Genomic DNA, 25,090 nt, shown 5'->3' on the forward strand with positions numbered 1-25,090 from the left:
GAATACTTTACAAATTTTTGTTTTACGAAATATACATTTATTTACTCCTGAAAATATTTTCTTTGCAAGATATAATTATAAATATTTATTTTTATTCTTAAAAATATTTTACCACGCCGTAAAAAGAATATTACTTTGAGCATCTTTGTATTTTTTTCACGCTATTAACGAACGACCCGAAATTATATTTTACAAGTTCACATTTTCAACAGAGTATTATTAAAAGTGTATCGAAAAGTTAACGGTGTTTTCAATTTCTCCAGTTAGCTAGCTTCCTTTGAAGGATAATTTAGTAATAGCAATACACAAGGAGGTTTCCCTACCTTATTAGCTATTCAAGTCCTCACAAAGAAACTGCGGATCTCTCAAGTGCAAGGGGAAAAACTTGCTCGACAAACAAAACACTGCCTTTCAGTTCGTAAGAAACAAAATACGCGTACTCTAGACTTATGCAAATGTTGAATACGCATTGCTCAATCTGACTTCAAAAAGGGTTTTTTCACATAGCTGTAAAAAATATCATAAACTAAAAAATACATCTAGTTATAATTTCCTGTTTGTGTCGTATAATGACATAAGAATACTTTAAATGATATTTAAGAGACCCTCTTTTAACATTTTGCTTAATAATGAAGTATATTAAAACATAATACTTAATTTATAAATGTTAATTGGGTTAATTAATTATATTATTTATTTTTTTCTAATGATCTTGAGACTATTTATATCATATCTTTCTGTTTTAAGTTTTTTTAAATTTATTTTGTGAATCAACATTTTTAGTTTCCTTTTTGAGTTAAAGTATTGGTATACATTATTTCATTTAAGGGTACATTATTTTTGCGTTGATTTATACTATATTTTCCATGTTACAATTCCTTTAAAAGGAAGAACAGTGCGGGTAGTACCAATCAAAATTGGTTTCTCTGAGATTATGTTGTTCACTATACAGTCAGTTCTTATAATGAAGCCCACCGGGCTGTAGTTAACTCGTCATCGCAAATCAGCTGATTTCGAAGTCGAGAGTTCTAATTGATCAAATCCTAGTAAAGGCAGTTACGTTTATACGGATTTGAATACTAGATCGTGGATACCGGTGTTCTTTGGTGTTTGGGTTTCAATTAATCAAACTTCTCAGTAAGACTACACTTCTTTCACATTTATACATATCATCCACAATCATCCTCTGAAGTAATACCTTACGGTTGTCCGGATGCTAAAAAAGAGTAAAAAAGTTCTTATAATGGACAGAATGAAGTGTCACTTGTCGAGGGCAATTATCAACTATATTTGAATAGACTGAAGCGCAGCTGTACATTTAGCTCAATGAAGAAGGCAACGGGAAATTATTTCACTCTACGTTTTCCGTTATAAATTTAGTATGGATAATTAACATGATCTTATACTATGATTATGAACATTTTTATTTCAGTTATACCCTAACCAACAAAATCAGAACTTTAAAAAATTTTTATTTTTTAAAAGAAAAGATAAAGCACCCACCCACACATACACACACAAACACACACACACACACACACACACACACACACACACACACACACACACACGTAGAGAGAGAGAGAGGGAGAGTTCATAAAGAATGAAATTTTTTAAGTAAATTTTTAACCGTTAACCATATCAAAATGTTTAAACCGTTCATTAGATATTTAAAAATTTCGAAACTTTTCAATTTTTTGAAAATTTTTAAGTGTTTTAAAGCTTAAACGTTTTTAAAGAACTAAAATAAAAAGGATATAATTGTGACAAAACAATGTAAAGGGCTTTGAAAAATATAATTTTGAAGTAAAAATCTGCGGATTATGACAAGTATAACCAAATGGCGGTGAATTAATATTTTTTGCAGCTAAATTAAAAGTGATCTAAGGTATTTCTTAAAAAAACTGCTAAACAGTGAAACAATAAATAAATATTTAAAATAATAAAAATTTGCAAATACTCCTGCCTCATAATGATCTATTTTGAGGTATCAGATCTTAGTTGGGATATACTTTCGGACATTTATAAAAATTTATTTTTTACCGACGTTGAAATTGTTTTGTCTTGAATATATTGCTATGAGAAGACTTCTCATTTAATGTGATATTGTTTTCATAATTATTTATAAAAAAGACAAATAACAAGAAGTCACTTAAACTATATAAAATAAAAACAAAAACGACTAAAATGTGAGTTGAAAGTTATAAAAATAATGCCGTTAATTATTGTTTAAATTATGAATTCTCTTCATCTGTACGAAGTTAAAAATAATGAAGTTAAGGAAAAATACATTTATCCTTAATTATTTTTCCGTCAATTTCAGTTGAAATTCAGAGCAGGATTACATCGAATCACGTCTTGATTTTTTTTTTTTATATAGTTTGCAGTTTTGATTTTATTATAGTTTTTTAAAATTTATTTTATTTTACATTTTTACGTTTTACATTTATTTCGAATTCAGATTGGGCTAAACAAAGAAGAAACGAGAAAAAGGAAACAAACATATGTTTAGTTTAAATATAGAAATTGATACAGGGAAAAAATGTACAACTACTATTGAGTGTGAGAGAAGGCTGAGTAGATACAGTAATATGATGTTTATAAAATATAAAAATCATATTACTATAAAAGTTGAAGTGATGATTTTTATAAAATATAAAAATCATCACTTCAACTTTTCCATCTATTTTTGCAAGAGTTTTGCGTGAAAATATTTTGCATATAAAAATTGCATCGTACTATATGCACAGATATTATCATGCTAAAAAAACTTATAACCGGTTCTAAACAGGGAAGAAAAAACAAATTTACAAATAGTCAATATGACAGTGTAAAATCTATCGTTAAAATATTTTTCTAACACGTTCACCACGGATTGGCACACCTGTGATCCGAAGGAATGAATTCGTCATGAACATCGCTTCGGTACACCAATTTGCCGCTGCATAATATGTTTGGTAGGCGTTCTGGCACATCGGTGTACCGAACGACTCGACTATACATCTGTTTTGCTACTGCCGTCTTATAATAACGACACGGGCTTGGTTGTATCAACTCTAGTAAATGAGTATTGGTGTACGTTTTATAAAAATTTTAATTTTTTTTCCTGTTTATCTTCCGGGACCACCGTTAGGTATTGCTTCAGAGGATGAGATGAACGATTTGTAGCGTGTATGAAAATGCCATGCTTGACCGGGATTCGAACCCTAGACCTCCGGATGAAAGGCCGAGACGTTACCACTCGCGCCACGGAGGCCGGTCATTAAAAATTATTAAGTGTAAATCCACTTTACCAGCAAATTAAATTAGAAACTCGAGGTGTTTCAGTCCTCAGATCATAGTCATGAGCATAAAATATATTATAAAGTTAAAGAATTAAAATATTAAGCAGTCACTTTGTTAGTTATCAGTATACTGATTGAAATGTACCGTGTAATCTGGTGGAATAAAATGACATTAACAGGAATCATATTGTACGAATGATATTTTATTTATTTAAATTAATATATCTTTATTTACAGCGTGTTTCAACAGTTTATCATCTTCAGAAAATCTTTGCATATTATTTTTAGATTTTATTGATTACTGTAATGTGATTTTTGTAAATTATTTGTATTATAATAATTATAACCGATGACTAAGATTTTCATAAAAGAATTTGGGTTGTATGTATGACCATTATCTAATATATTAAACCAGAAAATTCTAACTTTGCTAAACATATAGGTAATGGTCATGCATGCAACCCAAATAATTTTATGAAAATTGTAGCCATTGCTTATAATTATAATACATCTAATTTAGAATAATATGACATTTACAGTAATCATAAAAATCTAATTAATGAGCAAATTTTCTAAAGATGATAACTTGTTTAAACACGCCCTAACTGTAGATATAAAGAGAATTAATTAAGTTAGTAAAACATCATTCTTACAACATGGTTCCCGTTAATTTTATTTTATTCCACCAGATTACACTGCACATTTCAATTAGTATACTGATAACTAGCAGTTACGACTGCTTAACATTTTAATTCTTTAAATTTATTTTATAATATATTTTATGCACCTGACGATGATCTAAGGACTGAAAGATCTCGAGTTTCATATTTAATTTGTCGGAAAGGTGAATTTGCACTTTTTTAATAATTTATTAAATATATCAGCGTTAACCATGTTTGAGAAATTAGTCTATTTTTTATAAAGGCATTCATTCATTTTGACTTCCTAATAACATTTTCCGTAGCTTTATAACTGCTGGAAAATTACTTAGCAACATATTTAATAGCGTTTCTATCTTAGAAATCCTACTAAGACCATCATATTATTAAGTAATGAGTCAGCAATAATTTTCATTGCTGACAAAATGCCAGTGCATTTAAGATCGCAATAAATCTGACTCTGAGCATCATATTTTTTATAAAAGCATTCTAAGACATATCATAAATCGACCAGTACATGCATACATCTGGCAAACGATCTATGCCCAACATAAGATTAGCGAGAAATTTTCTCATTTCATTTTCATTATTATCAGCCATTTAAATAATTTTTTTTTTGGCTTCTTTATTCACGCATTGATTAGCGAAGCGAAAAACAGCTCAAATGGATTTTCTGTTAAAATATCAGATCTTACTGGTCACAATCTTGTGATTCCTTGAAGGAATTTACATTTAAATCAATAATAGGAGATCAGTCATGCCAGCTTTTTTTTAGCTTCTTCTTCACTTGATTTTGTTGTATGGGAGTCATATGAAACATACGAATCTTTTACCATGTTTTCCTGATAATGCCGGCCCTCTTCAGTGTTATCAGAAAAATCTTCTACGGTAGATATGAAGATAGAAGTGCTGGTGTTCAAATTAGCGGTTGAAGTGCTAGTCTGAGAGGTAATTGTAACACAGGGCTGAATAAATAATGTACTTGGTTCAGAGGAACCTAAAGGATTATTTTCTGCTAGATTAGATGTTAACTTGTCTGATTCAGTGTTATCAGTATGAAGATGTTATTACAATCGGACCATTTTCAATATCAGTTCTTCATCACTTGATGATGATAAATAACCCTTACTTCTTCATCATCAGTGCACTTTGACGGACACAAAAAATTTTTCGTTTAGTAATTTTATTTCATAAAATGAAAATAATAAAAAATCGCAAAACTAAAGAAATGAATACTGTCGAAACGAAGACAGAGACCAGTCTCACGTCTGGTAGACAAGTACAACTGATATCAAGGTCGTTATTAAACAAAGGAGCGGCGTAGCTTTGCCGCTCACAATCATTTCTAACTAGCCACATGGCCTGATTCGGTATAACAAATAACCATAGCGGCACACCCGAGTACAGATGCGGTACTTTTGTCTGTTGGAGGGTAACAGTGATATGCCTCCATTTTTTTAGTCTAAAATAAAATTATTTCAAACTATAACGAATCAGTTATAAATTCACTACTTTAAATACATTCTTCGAAAACACTACAGACGTCTGATGGGAAGACATTACGTGACTTTCTATTAAAAGCAGGCAAATAATGTTCCGGCGGGAACTTGTTAACGAACTAGAAGAAAGCTACTACCACATTATTAGAGAAAATTCCTTGGTAATAAAATTGTGTCATAGACAATAAAATATGTAAATTAGATCGTGTAAAAAGTAATTTACATTAAAATATTAATCGCGTTAAAGAAACTCTCCTCATTTTTGAAATTATTTTTAAAAAGGCATATTGGAATCATATTAAAATTAATTATTAAATATTTTTTCACAAAATATTTTGAAAACTTTTATTTGGAATTATGTCATTTATAAGATATAGAAGCTAAAACATAAAGCTAAAATAAAGTGTTCTACAAAAAAAAAAAAAATGTATAATTTTTTTTTCATTGTACATAATTAAAAAAATTTTTAATTTCTGAATCTTTTAATTTTTAAACCCTCCAATTAAAATTCGTAAATAAGCAGCTTATTTTTCCCTGGTCTTTATAGACGTTTGTGATACATATATATTTCATTTTTATCCTTTTAACCTAATGTAACAAAACCATAAACTGCATTGAAAAATTTTAAAAAGCCGAAAAGGTACTTTTGGGTAATTTGGGAACTTCCTATAAACTTCTACGAAACATTTTTTGGTTTAAGAATATGTACCAAATTTTTCTGAACAATTTTATAAATATTTTAGGTAATTTATTTTCGTAAGAACGATAAATTTCAGTTATTTGGAACAATCGATGTAATACAAATTTTACTTAAAATACGGTCCTCTTGACCCTGTTTTGATACTATTGTTGCCGTTTAGCTCAGCTTAATGGCCGAATTAAGAAACAAATTTCTTGTAGAGTTAGCTTAACCATTTGTATGAAAATTCTAGCTCATACTTGTTGTGCATGTAGGTAATTAAAGGTTATTTCATTAATAACACAACCACATTGAAAATTTTGGCTATTAATCGGTCAATGTGAGCCATTTTTTATTGCCGAAAGTGATAAGATAGTTCTCCTTAATTTACAAACAATCAGTTTTGGAATTATTTTACTTAAGTTAGAATTATATTTTCAAGAAAGCATTGTACAATTTAAGTTTAAACAGTGGACTGGCGGAAAGCCGGCCAGAACAAGTTAAAATTTGTTTTCACTTTGCAAGAGCGAACCGTGATTTGGATTCACTGCCCAGTATTGAGTAAAACTTTTATAAATTAAATAAATCAATTAAGACTGTCAACTACTGACGTTATCCAGCAGCTGTCAACAAAACTATCCAATATTATTATTGTTAAGCGTACGGTGTTTCTTTGTGCTAACTTGTCAACATAAACATCATCTAATTGGCCTACCTTTAGTAAATAATGATGTAATAAATCATTGCTAGATCATTATTTTCGGTATGTCTAAGTTTTGTAAGCGTAGTTTTTTCGCAAGTTGGAAGTAGATTTTAAACAGGGGTGGAAGAACTGTACTGTTACAACAAAAATTTATAAATAGGGGACAGGTTTAATTTACCGGCTTATTAATTTTTTCCTAATTTGAGAGTAATAAAAATATAAATCTGTTTCTTTTATCAAGGTTTTCAGTTGAAAATATGTAAAAATAATACACTGCTGAGATATAAATTGTTGTGTGTAGGTAAAATTCTCAAGTTTTGTTAAAACAGGCTAAGTTATTAATGCGTAATCCATGTATTATTAATAAAAAAAGGAAAACCGATGTAAGGTCAGGATAATAGGCAGAAATCTAATTATTTAAGAATAACCATAGAAGCTAAATCACTTCTTTTTTACTTTTTTCTTTTTTTTATGAAACTGGAAGTTACCGCAAAAGTAAAACTCATCTTGGAAATTATTTACAGTGTATCTTCATAAAAACTAAACAGTACATATTGAAGAACTACGTTTCATGGCCATTTAAATGAATTGTGGTGATAGTATAATACAATTTTATAAAACCGCTAATATCTATGAAACACTTTATTCTAATATTATAAGTGAAATACCAAAATAGATATCCTCCTTTTATTGAATTCATTCCCGGAAACTATATATTTTATTGAAATTTAGTCAGACTCAAAATGTTACTAGAAAAATGACGTTAAAATACATATTACTCATTGATTAAACTTTACTGCTCATTAAATAATGAATTTATCTAAGTAAATTTATACCTAAAACCATCCTTAAATCTTACTAATGGTAGAAGAATCAGTAAGTTCGAAGGAGCGGTTATTGAGTTGAGCGGTTAAGTGAACATCACAAACATACATAAATACATATGGAAATTATGATTCATAAATGAGTATATATTAATAACTTTGCGTTAATCTAATGAATTATCAAATTGTTTATAATTGGCTTCGTTTTTATTAGTTTAAAACGAATGATGTTAGAAAGGATTTTTTTTTTAATGAAATATTACATTGTTTTTTGAAGCGAATTGTAATTGCATGGAATTCCGACAGTTTTTGTTATGTACGTGCTCATAAATCTAAGGGGAAGTTAAGGTTCAGTTAAGCCAGTAGGGAGAGGGAGAGAAACTTAGAAAGGGATCCTAAACATCCCCGCATTGTATCTCTGTAGCTGACACTGCGTAGACTGCTATTCTCTTCTTAACGCCAGTTCCCTACCAAATAACTTCAACTTTCCCACGCATAATGAATTACCTGATATGAACGGATAAGATACTTTTTTTTTACGTTAATGTGTGCGTAAATGCGTGTTTAAAGTTTTCTACATTGTTAGTACGTAAAAACTTGTTAAATAAAATCGTAAAATGTAGTTAGCTATTGTTTTATGTATATATATTTATACGTACAAAAATTATAATTTTCAAATTATTTATTTTGCTGTCATAGCCTAATATAGGACTTTTACAAAATGTATTAGGAAATTAATTAAAAAAAAGAGTTTAATTTACGTTTAAGGCAGAAATAATGAGAATTTCACTGAAATGCTACGGTAGAAGAACATAATATTCGTACATACCAGAACTTGCAGAATTCTTTAATTCTAAGTATATAACAGAATAACAAAGAATAGCATAAGAAAGTATGATATTAAAAGCAGAAAATATAAAACCTCAAAGAAATATTGGATGCAAAAAAGAAATAGTTACCTCACTTCTACTGTAGGTAAAATACTAAATATTGAAGATATAACTGTCCCAACTGTATGTAAATAAGAGAAGCTTGTATTCATTTAACAGATCAAAGTTATATCAAACTCTGCAGGAATTTAGAATTTAATTTAAAATTATTACGTAATGAGATTTCCTTTAAAGGACATTCATTAAAGGACTTCCAATGAATGCTAGTAAAGCTGTTTTACAAAGGGAAATCTGTCAAACAGGTTTAGTTGAAGGAACTATTATGACTAGCAGATTGGCTTTTAACAATTTTGTAATCTAGTACTAAGAAGATATGAGATGAAACATTATAGATAATCCAAGTGAAACAATTGTTAACGAAATATAACTTGTATATGCTGATAGTACAGCAATAGATAGACAAAGTAAGATTATTTGAAAAAAAAATATTCACATACTTACAGGAAGAACGGAATAATTAGGCTTGAAACTTCATAAGAAGGAAACAAGATAATATTAGTATTTTTTTTTTTTTCAAATAATAAGAATGGCATTAATTAGGAGAACGGAATTTGGAAGTTTTAAGCATTAAATTACTGAGGAATATAACAATAAAAACAAAAACTAAACTTTTATTTAATAAGAGTGACAAGAGATTATCTTCAGATACTAAGAAGGCGGTTCAAAAATTAAAGACACTGATTTTCACAGGGATATCAAAAGCACTAAAAGTGGCATTCATGCATACATACAAGTATTCAGATGTTTTGTCTGCTTCCCGTGTCAATTTTAATTGGATTGTTGCAACCACTGAGTGTCACTGTTAGTTCGCTCAAAGTGTGTTGGATAATCGGCTTCTATGGAAAAAATATCGATCACAGTTACGCGATTCAGTTTTGTATCCGTTAAAAAAACTCAGTTGCGAATGAAACAAAATGTAGAAGAAAGCATTTAATGAAGAAATGTTCACGTGCACTTGTTTTCATTGGCATATCGTCGATTAACAATTTTATGGTGAATATAGCGAACGTCTTCATTCGAGAAGGTGGTCATATTGCTGTGCTGAAGGTAATACCGAGTCACTTCAGAAAAAAAAAATCTAAAAAAAATTTAAGAAATCGACGATTAAGAACACCGTATGACTTCTTTGTACGCCTATTAAATTACATATACACATTTTTTTTATGTTTAAATCAGAGGTTAATTAATAAATCAATATATTCAAAATAAAAAAAAGTTAAAAAAAAGGGAAATAAAGTCGGATTCGAACCGATGTGCCTTACCCTTGTACGATTCAAATATTTCATTAATTAAAATTTTATTTGGCTATAACTCTGGAATGAAAATAATCACAACTTATGATATATTGTTGAAAAGCTCTTTATGAGGGCTGATTACTGCAGTTAAGAAAAAGTCCAAAAATCCAATTTTTTTTTGATTTTGGGCTTTTTTGTACACTGTTTGTCTAGTCGGTTGCAATCAAAAGGGAAGGTGCACAGCTAGGTGTTGCAACAGTCCTAAATGCAAACTTCAACATTCTACGACTAATAATCGTTTTTGAGTTATGCGAGATACATACGTACGCACAGTACTCACACCGAAACTTATCAAAATGAATTCAGGGATGGTAAAAATGGATATTACCGTTGAAACCTAAAAACTGAAATTTTTGCAATCACAATTCTTCTTTACTTTATACAAGGAATTGAATAGGTGCGATCAGGAAAACGCTCTACTAACAGGCAGCGCGCTTCAGTTCAATTGCATTCTGCTAGATCATAACTAAAATTGAAGTTTCCAATTTTAATTTCAGAATAGTTTTCCATTTTCAAACAGTAAAATGCAAGTAATGATACTGGTTACAAAACAGTTAAACAATCGTTTTTCAAATGTCGAAAAAATACGATATAAGTGTAAATATAAATAATAAAATTTTTTTATCTTGAATTTCTTTGTTTTCAATCAGCTTCTACATTGAAGTTATATAAGCAAGTCGTATGACAGACAGTCACTTAAAATAGGGTCATCCAATGATAATCCTGAAAGAGTACAAAACGATTAATATGAATATATACAAAATAAATACTAGTAACTATGAAATAACGTAATATTTGATAGTGTCTGAGATTATATTTAAATATCTTCACACCATTAGTCAAGTCGGTTACGTAAAGAACTGAAATAAATAAAATATTAACTTTAAATAGAGAAGCAAAAAATGAAGCATTAACTTTAAAATAATCACCGGTAAATAATAAACGTAAACATACATATATTTGAATAACCGAAAATAAAACAAAAATAATTATAAGAAATGTTATCTCCAAAAAACCCAGATCATCATAACAGTCCATCAACTGGATCAAGCACATGGAGATTTTTGTTTCTCCTAACATCCTCACTGTTGTCAAGTAAATTTAAAGCTAGGTGATCAACATGCTGAAAGTTGAGATCCCTTACCCAATCAATATCCAGTACATCTTTTTAAACTTAATGTCAAGGAACTTCCATTTCTCCTTTACATGATCTCTCCAAGTCTTACTTGATCCCTAAGGCGATCAAGGTAAAAGCCCAGGTACATAACCTTACTGGCATAAGGTATCTTGACACCGTTTAAATGAACTACAGGGTAATATTTTCTTTTTATCGTGAACATTGCACGGCTAGTCTTTGTTATATTTACCTTTATTTTCCATTTACGTAGGCAAACGCTGATTATATCCGAAGTAAATTTAATTTCTCCCAGGCTTTATTCGTGCTATCGTCAACCGCCAAGACTACCATGTCATCTGCATATAACGCAACTGTAAACTTTTCTGGGTTTGGTAGGTCAGCAGTGTAGACCAGGAATATAAAACCGGTCCCAGAACTGAGCCCTCAGGAATTCCTGAGTAATTGTCGAAAAACTTAACATTATTTTAGTTAACCTGTGAGAAGCGATCATTCAGATAGCTGTGTAACTTTGTCAAATGCTTGTTCTACGTTCAAAAAGTACGTAACACAAACAATACTTTTCTCTTCTAGACACTTGATGATAACATTAATAAATCTATGGGCTTGTTCCACTCTTGAATGACCACCCGTAAAGACGGAACTGATGGTCAGGTATCACTCCTATACTAATACTCAGTTATTAATATACTGTACTCAAGATGTTATCTAATTTTTACAGTTGATTTACTGATGAAGCTAAATTTAATTTAGTTTATTTTATTATTTATTTATGTTATTATTTATAAATAAAATGATTAATTAAGTGTATAAATTAATTTAATATTATCAATATTAAGTAATATTTAATTATATAAATTTATAACTGAAAACATTCTTTCAATTTTGGAATACTTATATTAGCAGTGATGTAATCCAATCGAAAATTATGTAATCAATTTTCTGCAACTACTCACAAAGTTCATAAATGATTTTCTATTTGTAATGAAAGGATTAGCCTTTTACCTAATGAAAAGTATTTTGATGAAACTAATATTTACTTTGATATAAAATATATTAATAAATTGATGAACATACAATTGATAATTAATAAATATAATTAAAATCATATATACATATAAATATATATATATTACGTTTTCACCCCCTCTTGACGACGGGTGCTGAAACCTAGCGGTAGCTAGGGTGCCGACAGCAAATTATGGACACCAAACCATCACACCATACTACGTCACAAGCTGCTCCATCGAGCACTGTACTAGCGTTTTCTAAACCAGTCTACACTCTACCTGACCCAAGGCGGTCGTGTCCGGATGGACTCTCTCCATTCTTGTTTGGATGAACATTATTTTAAGTTTTATTTAACTTATGTTTGCTATCTTTAAATTTAAGTTATAAGTTACAAGTGTTATGTTACAAAATTCTTTTAAGCCGCCAAGACTGCGTACAATTAAACAATCTTTCAGTAATCAATAAGGTGTTGTCTTCATTCATCACCTATGAACTTATACTGTCTACCTTCGCTCTAAAATCTACCGCAACGTTGTTGACCAAGGGCAACATATATATATATTTATATAATATCATATACTAATTAATAACTAACATCATAATTAATAACACAATTAAAAATAATTTATGATATTTATCAATTTTTTTTTTAACACCTCCAAGGCAACCGGTCCCCGCCGGTTAGACATAACTTGGTTGCCTCAGGGTGCCGTGGCAAAAGCCTGCCCCCCCTAGCTTAGCTCAACCCAGAGGCCACCCACCGGGATCCCCCTTGGATCGCAAGGACGCTCCGACTCCCTCTTCCGTGCAGCGAAGACGCCCCTTCTCAGGAGGGATACCCGTTCCCGTTCGTACCCTACTAGTATTCAGGGATGCATTACGCATGCCTTTCTCTTTAATCGGACCCTCTCACATGGCAAGGGTCCCCCCATGCCATCATTAGAGGCACCCCGACTCCCCCGCTCTAGCTGGCAGGCGAGCCAGGATGTCTTAGGCAACGGGGCTGCCTACCTGGCCCTACACGTCACCACGTTTCGGATGGTTCTTTTTTTTTCTTTTCTGCAACTCTAGCAGCATACGCCTCCCACAGGAGGTCGTGGGCCAACCCACTCCTGTACGCAGCGAAATAGAGCACCTTCATGAAGTAGCTGCGACCATACCGCACACCGAGGCGTCCCAAATCTGTGACCCTCTCGGTCTCACTTCACACATTTATCCACCTCCTTGCAAGTAGCCCAAAAGTTTTAACTGCGGGGAAGAGGGTCACTTCCCCGCAGTTAAAACAAGTCTTTTTTAAATTAACGTAATTTAAAATAACATAACATCATATTAATTAATATATCATACATTGATTAATGTAGATTTATATCATTTATTAATTAATTTATATATGATAATTGATAATTAATAAATTGATAATATATAATTGATTTAATACATTTTTTTCATTTAATATTAATAAATTTTATTTGGCAGTAAATTGACGTGGCCGTTATTTTGAAAATTGTGATTGCATTTATATCGTACTTTTTTCTTTATTATAAAACGTTGGTGCTAACATGTATACCAAACATTAACATAATTCCTAAATCCGGTAATAGGAAAAATGTTTTTTTTAAATCACAAAATCAAAGGCAGAAAGGAAATCCCTATATTTTTATTCAATATTTTTTTTAATTTGATAGTTGAATCGAAAATGTTTTGTCAGATTCAATTTTTTGTTAAACTCTGTATACATATATATATATAAATTACCAAACATTTGCCTTTTTGTTTCCATTGGTGCATCCCTATCACTTAAGATATCTTCCTGAGTCACAGGAAGATGTTCTAAGATGATTCAGTCAGCAGGAAATTGTCTAATATTAAAATAATATTGATGTAAGAAAACTGTTTAATAATTTGTTGTTCGTAACTATGGGAAAATATTGTAATAAGCAATTAATAACATATAAACGTATATCTGTAGTTATAAACAGATAATTCAAGAGATTATAATACATTTATTATAACATGAATGACATTAAATTATGCGATGAATAACTATGATATTGTATGAAAACAATTTGATGTCACTTTTAATAAATAACAGCATAATATTATTATAACATACCTGTCATAAATTTTCTTCGTCCTCTCGATGTAAAACATCATCTCGAACCTGTATACATATATATAATAAACTTCAAATTACAAATTAATTTAAACTTAATTATTATTTGAGTTATGCTTTTAATTTTTTTATTAAAATCCGGGTATACGATTCTTTAAATGTGTTTGGATTTAAGGGTTTTTCACCGGTGTATATTTTCCGGGAAACAATTTATAGCACTTCTCAAATAGTATCAACAACGTTACTATAAGTAGGCTGTTCCTGTACTATTATAAACAACTAAATTTATAAATTAAGAACATATTAAGGTATTCTTCCGTTTGTGTCAAGAAATACTAATATCAGTCTTCATATCCCTTATATCAAGGCCCATAAATAGTAGAAAAATGTTCTGCAAGTAATTGAAGGTATTTTTAATTTTTTTTTTTTTTTGCTACTGTTACGTTATGTGTAATAACGGTTGTGGATGTTAAGGTATGTAAAATGATGTTTTGACTGAATCTTTTTATTCAGGAGGCTAGTTAAATGGCAATGCCAAAGAGGAGTTTCCGAAATAAATCGCCATCTCTATTACGGTTATGCTACATGAACTTTGCAAGGTGCGAATCTTTCATTCATCATCGAATCTTTTCAGTCCTCTATATGTACCATCTTTTTACAGCGTTTCGCTAATTTCCATATATTTTCTACAGTTTGTAGTGTATGGGCTCCCGTTTATGCGTCTACAAAATTTACAAATTACTAACTGTTTGGTGGACATAGTTTTCTGGAGGTTTGTTATTTCCCGATATGTCTGCAATTTATTGGAAATAATAATTCACTGATCCCGCGCACCCTTATGTAAGATTGTCACGCTCATCGTTCACATCTACCCGGATTGTGTAGAATGACGTGCTTTTGGAAAAACAAAACAGCATCGTTTTCATTTGTAATGCGTTTAAGTAAACGCACAAAATTCACGTTAGACAGAAAGGAAAAACAAGACTGTTCCATGTTATTTATTTGAGGATTAATAACTGGTAGATACGGATCTATATAAATGCGCGCGCAGTACGGACGGGTACGAACATGCATAGTGTGTACGGTGACTCACTATATATCATAATAAATAGTAATAAAACAACTAGATAAATTAATAAATTACTAGCAGATTATAACTAGATTAAATTAATAACTTTTCTTGACAAAACGGAAGAGTACCCATAATTATATTCTACTAAATTTCATTAATTATACATAAATGAATATTATTAACAATAAGGCAAAAGCAGATTAAAAAATAATTGCTGTTAATATTTGTATTATCAGTAAAGTTTACAAAAAATATCCTGAATATTTACACTTTTTTAGTGTAGCGGATTTTTACGTCGTTGTATGTACAGGAAAAATTTTTTTCTATGTGTATCGGTAGAGGTATTGTATATATTATAATGGTCCCTATCGAAACAGATGTATTAATTTTCTGATTTTTGTTATCTATTCCAGTCTTTATTACAGCTGTAACGGGTTGTAAAGTGTTTGTCATTCTCAGCAGTAAAATTACACTTCCTGCAAAATTTGTCTTGTGGAAAGTTTTTTAATTTTTGATAATTGATTCTTATATATTTTTTAGCGCTGAATCCGAAAATGACCTTCATTCTTTTACATCAAGTCAGGATTTTTCGGAAATCTAAATTTAAAAATTTGTTAAAAGTTGAAAAATTTCGAAAATGTGTTACTATAAAGTTGACATAAAATTTTTTTTTTTTTATAATAAATTAATATAATATATTCACTTTTTTGACTTATACTATGCATTCTTACAGCTGAACAGTTAAGTGGTCTGAAGAGATTGGCGAGGGGTCTTTGGGTTGAAGATGATGAGACGGTGGAAAAGCTTGGCTGACAGGTTGTGACAAGACTTAACAAAATGTAACATATTTATTGGCAGCTAACCGCGCCATTCATGCATCATGCAACTAGTACTGGAATGCTATTAAATACGTCCTTAAAATCTAAAATATAAAATAAATTAAAACTTAAAAATTTAGACCCGTCATTAAAAATAAACCCTTAAACACGCCCGATTCTAAAATTATCCAGCAGCAAGAGACACTGTCCAGGTTCTGCGATTTGTAGGGAGAAATTGTGAAACTGCCGCCAACTTTGCATTCCATTCTAACTAGTATCAATGCTGTTGCAGCCATCAGCATGCGTAAATCGAGTTTTTTACCGTCCTTCGTGATCAAATGTGTTTTCGTCGGTGGAAAATATATTTTCAGGCTAAAAAGCAAACTTTCCGTTTTCAAAGTGGCTTCAAGAGGCTGCAAAAATTCTGTAGATTCTTTTTGTTAAATTTGTGGCGAGCTAATAGTCGAAAAGCAAAAACAAAATATAACAAGTTTCATTCAACAAGTGTATCTCACGTACTTACTACGGAGAGAAAATAAGAGATCAAGACAAAGCTTCGGCACCCCGCTACGTTTGCTACACATATGTTAAAGGATTTAGACGGTGATCAAAGGGTGAACAAGAAACGTTCAGATCTGGAGTTCCAGTGGTGTGGAAATTCCACCAATGATTGTTACTTTTGTTCTACTGGTGTTCACGATTTCAGTTTGAAGAATAAAAAAAGAATCGTCTATCCATATATGCCATCCGTTTTACGCCTGGCTCCTCATAGATCAGACGTACCAGTGCCAATTCCACCAGAAAACTTACCTGAAATAGAGTTTCCCCAAGTGATTAAATGAAGATAACATCGAGGAGTACGAACACGGAGATAGCTGTGCACCATAAATTTATTCACAGTCTGGACTAAACGATTTGGTTCAAAACTTACATCTGACCAAAGAAAATTCAGAATTGCTTCGTTTAAGGCTTAAAGAAAAGAACATGCTAGCAGCTGGCACCCATTTTCCAAAAGCATGACGTACTTCATAAAAATTAATTAAATAAATAAAAATAAATTGTAAAATAAAAATGCTCTGTAATAAAATTTGGCTTTTTTTGTGTAATTTTTCAATAAAAATTAAGGGATAAATGACTCAATGGGTCCTCTTGAAACCCGCCAACTGATAGATAACCAGTTGGCGCGTTTCACGCATAGTATAACTCAAAAAAGTGAATATATTATATTAATTTATTTTAAAAAAATGTTCATTTTATGGTATCACATTTTCGAAATTTTTCAACTTTTTACAAATAATGAAATTTGCGATTTGCGAAAAATCCTAAGCGATGGAAAAAAATGAAGTTTATTTTCGGATTCAACGCTAAAAAATACATAAGAATCAATTATCAAAAACTAAAAAACGCAACCAGTGTGCTTTTTATATTCAGCTCAGGAAAATGGGAAATAGAAAAATAACTTCATTAATAAGCTTGGCATAATTTGTTATTCTTTTGAATGGCTACATGATTTACACGAATGACTATTAACATATAGAAGGTCATTTAGTATAATAATTCCGTAATTTTACTTAATATACAAATAAAACAATTTAATTTTTATTGTGATAATTTTGACAAATAATTCATTTTAATAATGTTGAGATTTTTATCTATCTTATTTATATTTCATAGTTATCTAAAACTTTAATAATTAAAATTAATAATATTTTAGGACGTTTGTTAAATATCAGTAAATCCTATTTTGCATAAAAAAAAGATCTAGTAATTTATATGTAAACAAAAAATGTGATTATTGAATAATAAATAAGTAAATTATAAATTAAACAGAAAGGAAAATCTAACATAATAATTTAAAAAAAAATGAGAGATAGTAAGAAGGATTTTGTTTTAAAGAACTGGAAATGTTATGTGCAGTAGTCATTTTGATGTTGTTACAATAAGAAAACGAACTACCTTGTTGTTAATAGGTAGAGAGGGGGGGGATAGAAGCAGTATTTGTTAAAGTTGCTGTTTAGTATACTAGTACGTGTCCGCGTTGCCGATACATAAAATTTAGTGACATGATGGTAGATCTGAATCATTGTTGTTAGTTTTTTAGTATTTTCTTTTAATTGTTCTTGTCTAGTTAATTTTATGTGAAGTTTCCTTTGATAACGTACATTTAGCAGTTTTATAAATTTAGAATAGTGTTTTTGTTTATAATGTTTTAATTTAGGTTTGCAATTGACAATCTAGAATACGAATGTGACATGCAACGTATTAAACGCGTATGTTTGTGTTTTGTTAAAGAGAAACAAACTAAGGTATGTTTTATAAACATTTATTTATTATTGATGTTTATAATTTATTATTGAACAATCATAATTAAGCTAAAACAGATTAGTAGTATATGTTGAACTGGTTGTTACTTCTATGCATCTGTTTCTGCATCGGCAGAATAAATATGATTTGATTAAGATATTATTTGAGAATACACTGAATCATTAAAATTAAATTCTTTAGTATTTAATTGTTAAAGCTGCTATTATTTCTTTGTTGTATTTTTTTTTTTATGTATTTACTTTTTAACAATTAGGGTTAATTCTTTATTTATAACCATTATAATATCAATTATCATTGTACTTTATTTCTGAACATATTTTAAAACTTGTTTTGTTAAAAAAAAAATTAACCAAACATACTTAACACTCTGTTTATTTAATCGTATGCTTAACATATTGTTAAAAATACTCTAGTCTACTGTTTAGCCTACAGAGAGTAATAGTTTTTTATGTCATTAGGCTAACCTTTTCCTTTCTGATTAGTGTTCATTTAGTTTTCTGTTATCGTATGTTATAAACCTACAATTTGTAGTATTCAATTTTTAATGTAATAAATAACAGTTTTTAACAAAATACTAGTAAAGGAAATTTATATGTTTGTAACATATAAATATGTTACATGTTATATGTTACTAGTAACAAATTTATATGTTTGCAAAATATCTATTTTAAATTTTTGTTTATTTTTTACTGTTCTAAAACCAATATGTAAAGTTCACCTGTCCAAAATACACCTGCTAATTACATACAAATTAGGTTCTGATATGAAGATATTGAGGTTGCCAACTAAATAGTAAATTGACATTGGAGGGAGAATTTCTTCTTTCCTTAAGCTTGCACAAAGTCCACAGATATTTTTATGATGAATATTGTATAGCATGACAAGTGCCTTCTTAGCTTTTATATTCAACATCAAGTCCTTTGAACTAAAAGTCTTTATCCAACCTGGTGATAATAAAAGTGTAACTATTTAAAGGTAGAACTCCAAGGCAAGTTGAAGTTGTTTTAGAACATCAAGTCCTTTGAACTAAAAGTCTTTATCCAACCTGGTGATAATAAAAGTGTAACTATTTAAAGGTAGAACTCCAAGGCAAGTTGAAGTTGTTTTAGAACAAGAGACATGTTGATATACGAAGACTAAATTCCAATTTGGAATAGATCTATACTATTCCTAATTATTGTGAATGACTATTAGGCTATGTCTATTGACTAGAAAGTTTCCTTACAAAAAATTGTCCTATAGAGATATTTTAATATCCTAATACTAGCTTTAATTTTATAATAAATTAGAAAGGACAAAATGGTTTTGGGATATGTTAAAGATCAATTTTCATAATAATTTGACATGTTGATCTATGTGTTCAGTTCATAGTATGATGTAAGTGACTATATCTTATTTTGACCCATTTTTTACTTTTAATGTTTTTATTAAATACTCTAGATTTTATATAACAAATGACAGTGTACAATTCTCTTTCAACATTTAAACTTTTAATTTATGTTATATGTTTAAAAAGAATTATTCAAACTTATATTATTGAATTATATTATACTCAATGTTGTATTTAAGTATTAAATTTAAAAGTATACATTAGAATGGTTTTAATGTTGAGAGTAATGTATTGTGCATTATGCTAAAGGTATGAAATTAATTTTTTTTATTACCGTATTTTTAGTGAAGTTAAACTGTATAATAAAAATAAGAAAATTCTACCGTAGATATTCTCAGTATTAAATATTAAAGCAGACAAGACATTGAAGTACCAAGAAACTGTGCTTTCTTTCTGGCTTTTACTAAACTTGTACATCCTATATCTATCATATAGTCTACACATATCAACCAAAGACCAACCCGAGCTGGTCTAGCAGTTAACTTGTTGCAAATCAGTTGTTTAAAAGTTATCCACCGGGTTGGTCTAGTGGTGAACGTGTCTTCCCAAATCAGCAGATTTGGAAGTCGAGAGTTCCAGAGTTCAAGTCCTAGTAAAGCCAGCTATTTTTACACGGACTTGAATACTAGATTGTGGATACCGGTGTTCTTTGGTGGTTGGGTTTCAATTAACTACACATCTCAGATATGGTCGAACTGAGAATGTACTACACTTCATTCACACTCATACATATCATCCTCATTCATCCTCTGAAGTATTATCTATACGGTAGTTACTGGAGGCTAAACAGGAAAAAGAAAGAAAGAAAAGTTGTTTAAAAGTTGATTTTTTCGAAGTCGAAGGTTCTGAGTTTCAAATCATTGTAGAAGTTAGTTGATTTTATATTGATTTGGATACCAGTGTACTTTTGTAGTTTGGGTTAAATTAACTACATGTCTCTGGAATGGTTGGCCTGATTCTGTACAAGACTCCACCTTATTTATATGTCATACATATCCTCATGACATGTAGGAGGTGCTGCTTGAGAAGGTATGATATGTCATCATATCATCCTCATCTCATGTAGGGTGGATATCTTATGGTTCACTAGTTGAATAGATTGTAATGTATATATTAAGAAAATTAAAAAAAAATATCTACCATATAACTAAAAACAAAAACTATAAAATCACAAAATGATGTTTTTATCACATGTTCGAAAAAAAGAAGAAAAGATAATTGTTTGTAAATTTCAAACTTTTATTTTGAATCTCTTTTTACATACAAGCCATCCAAAATAAGAATTTTGATTAAAAAACAATACTTTTGATGTTTATTAGGAAGGATTCATTAGGAAGGAAGATAAAATTGATTTTTTTTTCCTAATCTACCATATATAGTAGATGTACTGACAGAATATTAATTTGTGATTATTGGACCCTTATGTATATTTAATTCTGAACTTAACAAATCAATTTTAAACCACAATTTTTAATTTAATTCATTTATCCTAAATTAAACAAACCAGCACGTATAACAAATGATTTTAGAACTTATAAGTTTCTTAACTGTGAGGTTTTAAAGTAAATAAATATAATTATAATTTTTTAGTAGAAATTATTAAGAGAAGCATAAATACTTGCAATAACAATTTTTTTGTCTTCAGCTGCGGAAATTTGTTTTTCTATCTTGGGTACGATTAATTATAAAAATTAGTTCCGCGCATTACGGACATGAGAGAAATTACAGTGAAAAATTAAATTCTTCTGAGAGGACATTGCAACTGTCATCATATGATATTTTAAGGTATGGATTCATATAATAAAATTGATTTGATGATTTTGACAGAACAATGAGTTACATAATGATGATGAAATTACATAATTTACATAATTCTAAATGTTAACTCTTTTTTCAGTTTAAATCTTTCGTTGAATCAACATTTTTTTACCCTTATTTATTTGAGGTTGATTTTTATTTATACTGTAAAGAAATATATTTTATGGCTGGAAAAAATTAGAATTAAATCTAATGTGGTGAACAGTTCTTTTTTTTTTAATTTTTCTTACTCTACAGAACAAGCTTTAGCTTTTTCAACAATCCCCTTCATCCACACTACACTTGCAAGTCTTTGAACCTATTTTCCTCAAATACCTAGTGGTATGATCACTTTACCCTGAGTTGACCCCATTTTCTTCTTTCATAACAATACTTGTAGTGCACTTTCTATATTATTTAGATTTAATTCATTCTCATAATGACTAGTAGCATTTTATTATTTAAGCTATTATAAACCTGATATTATCTCTTGTCAGTTATGACATTTCTTGTTGTTTAAAACTGTACATTTATTACCTTGACTTTCTACTAATCAATTAGCAAAATTTATTACAGATTGTTTTCACTCAAATTTATTATTTTTTTATTAATTACTGCAATATTATCTGCACAGAGAACTTTATGTGGTTAATAATTGCCATTTAATCATCCTCTATAAAAAAAATTCTAGAGAAGTATTTTTTTTTTTTGTCTTCAGTCATTTACCTTTCTTTCTTTCTTTTTCCTGTTTAGCCTCCGGTAATTACTGTTTAGATAATTCTTCTGAATGAGGATGATGTGTATGAGTGTAGATGAAGTGTAGTCTTGTACATTCTCAGTTCGACCATTCCTGAGATGTGTGGTTAATTGAAACCCAACCACCAAAGAACACCAGTATCCATGATCTAGTATTCAAATCCATGTAAAAATAACTGGCTTTACTAGGACTTGAATGCCAATTGGAACTCTCTACTTCCAATTCAGCTGATGTGGGAAGACGCGTTAACCACTAGACCTACCTGGTGGGTTTCAGTCATTTACCTGGATGCAGCTTGGAAAGCTGCATCTAATGCCAGTTTTTTCATTTTGGTATACCCTCTACATCCTACATCCGCAAGAATTTGTTTTACATATTGTAAATGTTGCCTGCCTGCACAATTTTTTCCATCTAGTTGTCTTTCCAATATCAAAGCAACTATTCCAGGACGCCTTTATGATGTAGCCATAAGATGTCTATTATGGAGATATCTTTAAGAAAAAGTATAAGTCTGTCGACTTATACTGTCTTTTTAGCTGCATTTTTCAAAATGCTTCTTTCTTAATCAGTTTGCTGCAACACTTCTCCATTTGTCACTTTATCCACCCACATGATTTTTAACTTCCTCCTATAGTATTACATTTCAAAAGCTTCTAATATTTTCTTCTCATGTACTCTGATCTTCCAAGTTTCACTTCCACATAAAGCTGCGCTCCAAACATATATTTTCAAAAATGCTTTTGCGATGTTTAAATTAATTTTTGATGTAAGCAAATTATATTTCTAACCAAAAGCTTGTTTTGCCTGTGCTATTTGACATTTTATATCACTCCTGTTTCATCCATCTTTAGTAATTCTACTTCCAAAATAACAAATAAACATAAACAATATCATAAAATTCTTCATAACATTCCTTTATGCTCCATTTATTTTACCAATGATCATTTCTCTTTCTATTTCTGAACACTTTTCCTTAATCCACTCTTCTTTCACTAATTTGAACTTCCTGTTTATATTGTGTTTTTTATTATCGATAGGTCCTTTCATCTTCTTCATAACTAATATTCTCATATTTTCAACACAAATTCATCAGCTCAATATATCCTCTGATATCCAAGGTTTTATACCAGTTCGTTTTGTTCTAGCTAAATTCACTTCTGCTGATTTGAGAATTTCCTTTTTAACATTTTCCCATTCTCTTCTATATTTTCTACCTTATCTTTTTTACTCAGACCTCTTGCGATGTCCTCTTCAAAAATCTTTTTTTACCTCTTCTTCTTCAAGCTTCTCTAAATTCCACCGATTCATCTGACACCTTTTCTTCAAATTTTTAAACTCCAATCTACATTTCATTATCACTAAATTATGGTTGCTATCGATGTCTGCTCCTGGATCTGCTTTGCTGTCATCGAGTTGATTTCTAACTTTTTGTTTAACAATGATATAATGTATCAGATACCTTGCAGTATCGCCCAGCTTTTACCATGTATATATTCTTCTATTATGATTTTTGAACTGGGGGTTTGCAATTACTAAATTATACTTCATGCAAAACTCTCTAAGTTGGTCCCCTTGTTCATTTCTTTTGCCCAGCCTGTATTCACCTGCAATATTTGCTGCCTTGCTTTTTCTGATGCTTGCATTCCCATCTCCAAGTATTATTAAATTTTCATCCCCTGTTATGAGTGTAATTGCTTTATCAATTTGTTCATATACACATTCTACCTCATCATCATCATCATGGGTACTTGTAGGCATTAACAATCATTGTTGGCTTATGTTTAGATTTAAGCCTGAATACTATGATTCCATCGCTATGCTTTTTGAAATACTCTACCCTCTTCCCTATCTTCTTGTTCATTATGATACCTACTCCTGCCTGCCCTTTATTAGACACTGAGTTAATTACTTTAAAATCACCTTACCAAAAGTAATTTTCCTCTTCCCACTGAACTTTGCTAATTCTTACTTCATCATGTAACCTACCCATTTCCTTTTTAAATTTTCGAACCTACAAATTTTTTTCAGAAACATTCCATGCTCCAACTCTTAGAATGTTATTTTTTAGTGACCCCTTCCTTAGCAGTCCCCACCTGGAGATCCAAACAGGGGACTAGTTTCTCCAGAATATTTTACCAAGGAAGTTGCCTCCATCTTTGTTACATGAAAATGCAGAGAGCTACATTTTCTTGGGAAAAAAGACAGCTGTACTTTTCCATTGCTTTCAGCAGTGCAGTACACAGAAGATTGAGTGATGTTGTTATGGCTGTTAAAGTTTTCCTAACCTACACCCTTAACAGCTACCGAAAGAGCTGCTGCTCTCTTTCAGGAATCATTTCTTAGTCTGGTTCTCAACAGATACCACTGATATGCACCTTTGTTCTTGCTACCGTGTATCACTGAGTATGCCAGCCCCTCACCATCGGCAAGGTCTCATCATTCATAGAGGGAGATAGATATATTAACACACATATAACTAAGACTTACTTGGGTCAAATATATAAAAGAATTAAAAACAAAATGTTTCAAACTTCTAGATATGATACGAGTCCTTACTAACACCAACTGGGGAGCCGATAGGTCATGTATGATACGTTTTTACTATTCCTTTGTTCGCTCCCGTTTAGATTATGGTTGTGTCGCCTACTCTTCAGCTCGTCAAACCGTGCTTAAAATGCTGGATAGTGTACATCATGCTCTCCTTCGGTTTGCCACAGGTGCGTTTAGATCAAGTCCTTACTTGTAGACTGTGGTAAACCATCACTTTGGGATAAACGAG

Source organism: Lycorma delicatula, chromosome 3 (genome assembly GCF_047948215.1).
Source record: "Lycorma delicatula isolate Av1 chromosome 3, ASM4794821v1, whole genome shotgun sequence".
NCBI lineage: Eukaryota > Metazoa > Arthropoda > Insecta > Hemiptera > Fulgoridae > Lycorma > Lycorma delicatula.